The sequence below is a fragment of the Schistocerca gregaria genome, unplaced genomic scaffold (assembly GCF_023897955.1).
Source record: "Schistocerca gregaria isolate iqSchGreg1 unplaced genomic scaffold, iqSchGreg1.2 ptg000948l, whole genome shotgun sequence".
In the NCBI taxonomy this organism is placed as follows: Eukaryota; Metazoa; Arthropoda; class Insecta; order Orthoptera; family Acrididae; genus Schistocerca; species Schistocerca gregaria.
In genome coordinates, this window is record NW_026062301.1 from 77,501 (window position 1) to 85,000 (window position 7,500).

At 46.9% G+C, this 7,500-nt stretch overlaps 1 non-coding gene across 1 annotated transcript in view; it reads left to right on the forward strand.

Annotated features, from left to right (window-relative positions):
- The first annotated feature begins 6,715 nt into the window (after nt 1-6,715).
- The window catches only part of LOC126325891 (small subunit ribosomal RNA), a 1,891-nt gene continuing 1,106 nt past the window's right edge, over nt 6,716-7,500 (forward strand). The window contains exon 1 of the ribosomal RNA XR_007560404.1: nt 6,716-7,500. This exon is cut by the window's right edge and continues 1,106 nt beyond it. This is a non-coding gene — a ribosomal RNA (small subunit ribosomal RNA).

Sequence of the window (7,500 nt, forward strand, 5' to 3'; positions counted from 1 at the left end):
TTATCGCTTAACCTAACTGTGGCTGTACCAGATTATCGCTTAACCTAACTGTGGCTGTACCAGATTATCGCTTAACCTAACTGTGGCTGTACCAGATTATCGCTTAACCTAACTGTGGCTGTACCAGATTATCGCTTAACCTAACTCAATTTGTCCCTTAACCTAACTCAATTTGTCCCTTAACCTAACTCAATTTGTCCCTTAACCTAACTCAAGTTGTCCCTTAACCTAACTCAATTTGTCCCTTAACCTAACTCAATTTGTCCCTTAACCTAACTCAATTTGTCCCTTAACCTAACTCAATTTGTCCCTTAACCTAACTCAATTTGTCCCTTAACCTAACTCAATTTGTCCCTTAACCTAACTCAAGTTGTCCCTTAACCTAACTCAAGTTGTCCCTTAACCTAACTCAATTTGTCCCTTAACCTAACTCAATTTGTCCCTTAACCTAACTCAATTTGTCCCTTAACCTAACTCAATTTGTCCCTTAACCTAACTCAATTTGTCCCTTAACCTAACTCAATTTGTCCCTTAACCTAACTCAATTTGTCCCTTAACCTAACTCAAGTTGTCCCTTAACCTAACTCAAGTTGTCCCTTAACCTAACTCAAGTTGTCCCTTAACCTAACTCAAGTTGTCCCTTAACCTAACTCAAGTTGTCCCTTAACCTAACTCAAGTTGTCCCTTAACCTAACTCAAGTTGTCCCTTAACCTAACTCAAGTTGTCCCTTAACCTAACTCAAGTTGTCCCTTAACCTAACTCAAGTTGTCCCTTAACCTAACTCAAGTTGTCCCTTAACCTAACTCAAGTTGTCCCTTAACCTAACTCAAGTTGTCCCTTAACCTAACTCAAGTTGTCCCTTAACCTAACTCAATTTGTCCCTTAACCTAACTCAATTTGTCCCTTAACCTAACCCACGTTGTCCCTTAACCTAACTCAAGTTGTCCCTTAACCTAACTCAATTTGTCCCTTAACCTAACTCAATTTGTCCCTTAACCTAACTCAAGTTGTCCCTTAACCTAACTCAAGTTGTCCCTTAACCTAACTCAAGTTGTCCCTTAACCTAACTCAAGTTGTCCCTTAACCTAACTCAAGTTGTCCCTTAACCTAACTCAAGTTGTCCCTTAACCTAACTCAAGTTGTCCCTTAACCTAACTCAAGTTGTCCCTTAACCTAACTCAAGTTGTCCCTTAACCTAACTCAAGTTGTCCCTTAACCTAACTCAAGTTGTCCCTTAACCTAACTCAATTTGTCCCTTAACCTAACTCAAGTTGTCCCTTAACCTAACTCAATTTGTCCCTTAACCTAACTCAATTTGTCCCTTAACCTAACTCAAGTTGTCCCTTAACCTAACTCAAGTTGTCCCTTAACCTAACTCAATTTGTCCCTTAACCTAACTCAAGTTGTCCCTTAACCTAACTCAAGTTGTCCCTTAACCTAACTCAAGTTGTCCCTTAACCTAACTCAAGTTGTCCCTTAACCTAACTCAAGTTGTCCCTTAACCTAACTCAAGTTGTCCCTTAACCTAACTCAAGTTGTCCCTTAACCTAACTCAAGTTGTCCCTTAACCTAACTCAAGTTGTCCCTTAACCTAACTCAAGTTGTCCCTTAACCTAACTCAAGTTGTCCCTTAACCTAACTCAAGTTGTCCCTTAACCTAACTCAAGTTGTCCCTTAACCTAACTCAAGTTGTCCCTTAACCTAACTCAAGTTGTCCCTTAACCTAACTCAAGTTGTCCCTTAACCTAACTCAAGTTGTCCCTTAACCTAACTCAATTTGTCCCTTAACCTAACTCAATTTGTCCCTTAACCTAACTCAAGTTGTCCCTTAACCTAACTCAATTTGTCCCTTAACCTAACTCAATTTGTCCCTTAACCTAACTCAATTTGTCCCTTAACCTAACTCAATTTGTCCCTTAACCTAACTCAATTTGTCCCTTAACCTAACTCAAGTTGTCCCTTAACCTAACTCAATTTGTCCCTTAACCTAACTCAATTTGTCCCTTAACCTAACTCAATTTGTCCCTTAACCTAACTCAATTTGTCCCTTAACCTAACTCAAGTTGTCCCTTAACCTAACTCAAGTTGTCCCTTAACCTAACTCAAGTTGTCCCTTAACCTAACTCAAGTTGTCCCTTAACCTAACTCAAGTTGTCCCTTAACCTAACCCAAGTTGTCCCTTAACCTAACTCAAGTTGTCCCTTAACCTAACTCAAGTTGTCCCTTAACCTAACTCAAGTTGTCCCTTAACCTAACTCAAGTTGTCCCTTAACCTAACTCAAGTTGTCCCTTAACCTAACTCAAGTTGTCCCTTAACCTAACTCAATTTGTCCCTTAACCTAACTCAATTTGTCCCTTAACCTAACTCAAGTTGTCCCTTAACCTAACTCAAGTTGTCCCTTAACCTAACTCAAGTTGTCCCTTAACCTAACTCAATTTGTCCCTTAACCTAACTCAATTTGTCCCTTAACCTAACTCAAGTTGTCCCTTAACCTAACTCAAGTTGTCCCTTAACCTAACTCAAGTTGTCCCTTAACCTAACTCAAGTTGTCCCTTAACCTAACTCAAGTTGTCCCTTAACCTAACTCAAGTTGTCCCTTAACCTAACTCAAGTTGTCCCTTAACCTAACTCAAGTTGTCCCTTAACCTAACTCAAGTTGTCCCTTAACCTAACTCAAGTTGTCCCTTAACCTAACTCAATTTGTCCCTTAACCTAACTCAATTTGTCCCTTAACCTAACTCAATTTGTCCCTTAACCTAACTCAAGTTGTCCCTTAACCTAACTCAAGTTGTCCCTTAACCTAACTCAAGTTGTCCCTTAACCTAACTCAAGTTGTCCCTTAACCTAACTCAATTTGTCCCTTAACCTAACTCAATTTGTCCCTTAACCTAACTCAATTTGTCCCTTAACCTAACTCAATTTGTCCCTTAACCTAACTCAATTTGTCCCTTAACCTAACTCAAGTTGTCCCTTAACCTAACTCAAGTTGTCCCTTAACCTAACTCAAGTTGTCCCTTAACCTAACTCAAGTTGTCCCTTAACCTAACTCAAGTTGTCCCTTAACCTAACTCAAGTTGTCCCTTAACCTAACTCAAGTTGTCCCTTAACCTAACTCAAGTTGTCCCTTAACCTAACTCAAGTTGTCCCTTAACCTAACTCAAGTTGTCCCTTAACCTAACTCAAGTTGTCCACACTAGATCGCGTGTTTAACTCAAGTTGTCCCTTAACCTAACTCAAGTTGTCCCTTAACCTAACTCAATTTGTCCCTTAACCTAACTCAAGTTGTCCCTTAACCTAACTCAAGTTGTCCCTTAACCTAACTCAATTTGTCCTTAACCTAACTCAAGTTGTCCCTTAACCTAACTCAAGTTGTCCCTTAACCTAACTCAAGTTGTCCCTTAACCTAACTCAAGTTGTCCCTTAACCGTAACTCAAGTTGTCCCTTAACCTAACTCAAGTTGTCCCTTAACCTAACTCAAGTTGTCCCTTAACCTAACTCAAGTTGTCCCTTAACCTAACTCAAGTTGTCCCTTAACCTAACTCAAGTTGTCCCTTAACCTAACTCAAGTTGTCCCTTAACCTAACTCAAGTTGTCCCTTAACCTAACTCAAGTTGTCCCTTAACCTAACTCAAGTTGTCCCTTAACCTAACTCAAGTTGTCCCTTAACCTAAAGTTGTCTTACCTAACTCAATTTGTCCCTTAACCTAACTCAAGTTGTCCCTTAACCTAACTCAATTTGTCCCTTAACCTAACTCAATTTGTCCCTTAACCTAACTCAATTTGTCCCTTAACCTAACTCAATTTGTCCCTTAACCTAACTCAATTTGTCCCTTAACCTAACTCAATTTGTCCCTTAACCTAACTCAATTTGTCCCTTAACCTAACTCAATTTGTCCCTTAACCTAACTCAAGTTGTCCCTTAACCTAACTCAAGTTGTCCCTTAACCTAACTCAAGTTGTCCCTTAACCTAACTCAAGTTGTCCCTTAACCTAACTCAAGTTGTCCCTTAACCTAACTCAAGTTGTCCCTTAACCTAACTCAAGTTGTCCCTTAACCTAACCCACGTTGTCCCTTAACCTAACCCACGTTGTCCCTTAACCTAACCCACGTTGTCCCTTAACCTAACCCACGTTGTCCCTTAACCTAACCCACGTTGTCCCTTAACCTAACCCACGTTGTCCCTTAACCTAACCCACGTTGTCCCTTAACCTAACCGACGTTGTCCCTTAACCTAACCGACGTTGTCCCTTAACCTAACCGACGTTGTCCCTTAACCTAACCGACGTTGTCCCTTAACCTAACCCGACGTTGTCCCTTAACCTAACCACGTTGTCCCTTAACCTAACCCACGTTGTCCCTTAACCTAACCCACGTTGTCCCTTAACCTAACCCACGTTGTCCCTTAACCTAACCCACGTTGTCCCTTAACCTAACCCACGTTGTCCCTTAACCTAACCACGTTGTCCTTAACCTAACCCACGTTGTCCCTTAACCTAACCCACGTTGTCCCTTAACCTAACCCACGTTGTCCCTTAACCTAACCCACGTTGTCCCTTAACCTAACCACGTTGTCCCTTAACCTAACCCACGTTGTCCCTTAACCTAACCTACGTTGTCCCTTAACCTAACCCACGTTGTCCCTTAACCTAACCCACGTTGTCCCTTAACCTAACCCACGTTGTCCCTTAACCTAACCCACGTTGTCCCTTAACCTAACCCACGTTGTCCCTTAACCTAACCCACGTTGTCCCTTAACCTAACCCACGTTGTCCCTTAACCTAACCCACGTTGTCCCTTAACCTAACCCACGTTGTCCCTTAACCTAACCCACGTTGTCCTTAACCTAACCCACGTTGTCCCTTAACCTAACCCACGTTGTCCCTTTGCCTAACATAGTTCACTGCTCGGAATCTCTGGTGTCGTTGTTATCCTCATGTAGATGTCTTGCGAGTGTTGCTTACTTTCCACATATTCCTGCTATCCACTGTCAATTGTACTGCAATAGGACTATATCGCCGACCCCCCCCCTCCCCCCCCTCTGTCCCCCTCTGTCCCCCTCTTTGTGTCTCTGTCCTCTCAAGCTGGTCGGTCTGGCGTTTGAGTGTTAAATGAGCCTCGCAGCTGTTCAGTTGCATTCAGATGTCGACGCCCTCAGTGTACGTCGTGGTATGGTCTGTGTCCATTGTCCGCTGATGTCGTACGCGTAACCCACACGCTGTACCGATCATCGGTCGTTACGTACAGAGTGAAGTAGTGTGATACGTGTGACCGTACGCTGGCTGTGCCCAACGGTGTCGAATCTCAATTTCCATATGTTGTGCTTGATGCTACTTGTCTCGTCTCCCAATAACAGCTAGGTTGCACTGTGGTACGCCGTAGAGGCGTGTGGGGAGGAACGTACGAACGCATTGTATGTCACCCTGGGTCGCTGGGGGTGGTGGTGCGGTGAGTCAGGTCAGGTCAGGTCAGCGTGAGCCGTCTGATGTAGTGACGCGTGTATTCCGACTTTGTCGTATTGCCTCACACAAAGTGCTACCCTGGTGGACCGCGTTCCATATCTGGGACATGCCGCAGATGCCGGTTGACAGTGGATCGCGGAAGGTACATCGCATACGGTGCGCGGGCCACCTTCCACGTGTTCTCTTCTGCACATGTCGCAGTGTGTATGTGGTCTGATGTAGCGTGTCGTGACACATGACATCCTGGCATGCAAGAATTGTTGAATTCGCAAATGTAGGTGGACATCTACGTTTACTGCCCAAGATACGCAAATGAACTGGAAATCCGTTGTTGAGCGGTTGTTCACGCTGGAGGTGAATCTGTGATGGCGACGATCGGTACAGCTATTAACCGGTTGTTTCAGCGGTACCCGCCACATCCACACGCGTGACTAGGCCCATGTGGGTATGAAGCGATACGCGGCGGTGGCTTGGTGGGACTGTTCCCGGCCGGTGAAGGGGGGCCGCCCGGCGTGTTGGCCGCGCGCTGCGTGGGCGCACGCGCAACAGGCGGCTGGTGGGGGGCGCCGAGTGGCAGGAGCGCCAGCCGACGGGCCCGGCAGGCGGCGCAGCTACGCTGCGGCGCACCCTGCACGCGGCGCCTGGCGGCCAAAGTTGGTTCAGCCGAGCCCGGTGCGAAGCGCGGTGGACATCTGCAGTGTGCTGGTCTGATTGAGGACTGTGTGCGTTGAGGATGCGCCGCCGCCTGGCACTCGGCGCCGCGACGCCGTCTGCTGCTCGGTCGCCCCAGCGGTTCTCGCAGGTGGTTTGTATCGCAGTTGTGCGGACGTGTTGGCGCGTGCGCTGTGCTGGGAGAGTTCGCTTCTGCACCCAAGTGGGGCTTTGCCCTTGTGTGGCCGCTGGCGTTGGAGCTGCCGGTCACCATAGGTGGCGCGTGTTGTCTCCCGCCGGCAATGCCACGACAGCACGCTCCCGGGCCTCTGTCGGCAGCGCAAGCTCAGTTGGGAGCAAGGGTGTTCGCACTAAAACCGTCTACTCGCCTAACTCCGGGCGATTGCGCCTCTCTCGAAACCGACCAAGTACCTAGGACGGCGCTGCGCGCCGCCGGACCTGAGAGGGTTTCGAGGTGTATCGTGCAGGGGAGCTCGGCCTCCTCCTGTTTGCAGAATAATTGAGCGGACGCTTGCGTGTTCGCGCGGGCCCCCGGGACACACTCCCGGGCGGCCGGCTGCTCAGCTCTAGTTGACGCAGCTCCCTGGTTGATCCTGCCAGTAGTCATATGCTTGTCTCAAAGATTAAGCCATGCATGTCTCAGTACAAGCCGCATTAAGGTGAAACCGCGAATGGCTCATTAAATCAGTTATGGTTCCTTAGATCGTACCCACGTTACTTGGATAACTGTGGTAATTCTAGAGCTAATACATGCAAACAGAGTCCCGACCAGAGATGGAAGGGACGCTTTTATTAGATCAAAACCAATCGGATTGGCTTGTCTGGTCCGTTTGCCTTGGTGACTCTGAATAACTTTGGGCTGATCGCACGGTCCTCGTACCGGCGACGCATCTTTCAAATGTCTGCCTTATCAACTGTCGATGGTAGGTTCTGCGCCTACCATGGTTGTAACGGGGTAACGGGGAATCAGGGTTCGATTCCGGAGAGGGAGCCTGAGAACGGCTACCACATCCAAGGAAGGCAGCAGGCGCGCAAATTACCCACTCCCGGCACGGGGAGGTAGTGACGAAAAATAACGATACGGGACTCATCCGAGGCCCCGTAATCGGAATGAGTACACTTTAAATCCTTTAACGAGTATCTATTGGAGGGCAAGTCTGGTGCCAGCAGCCGCGGTAATTCCAGCTCCAATAGCGTATATTAAAGTTGTTGCGGTTAAAAAGCTCGTAGTTGGATTTGTGTCCCACGCTGTTGGTTCACCGCCCGTCGGTGTTTAACTGGCATGTATCGTGGGACGTCCTGCCGGTGGGGCGAGCCGAAGGGGTGCTTTCGCGTCCCGAGGCGGACCCCGTTTAAATCCTACCA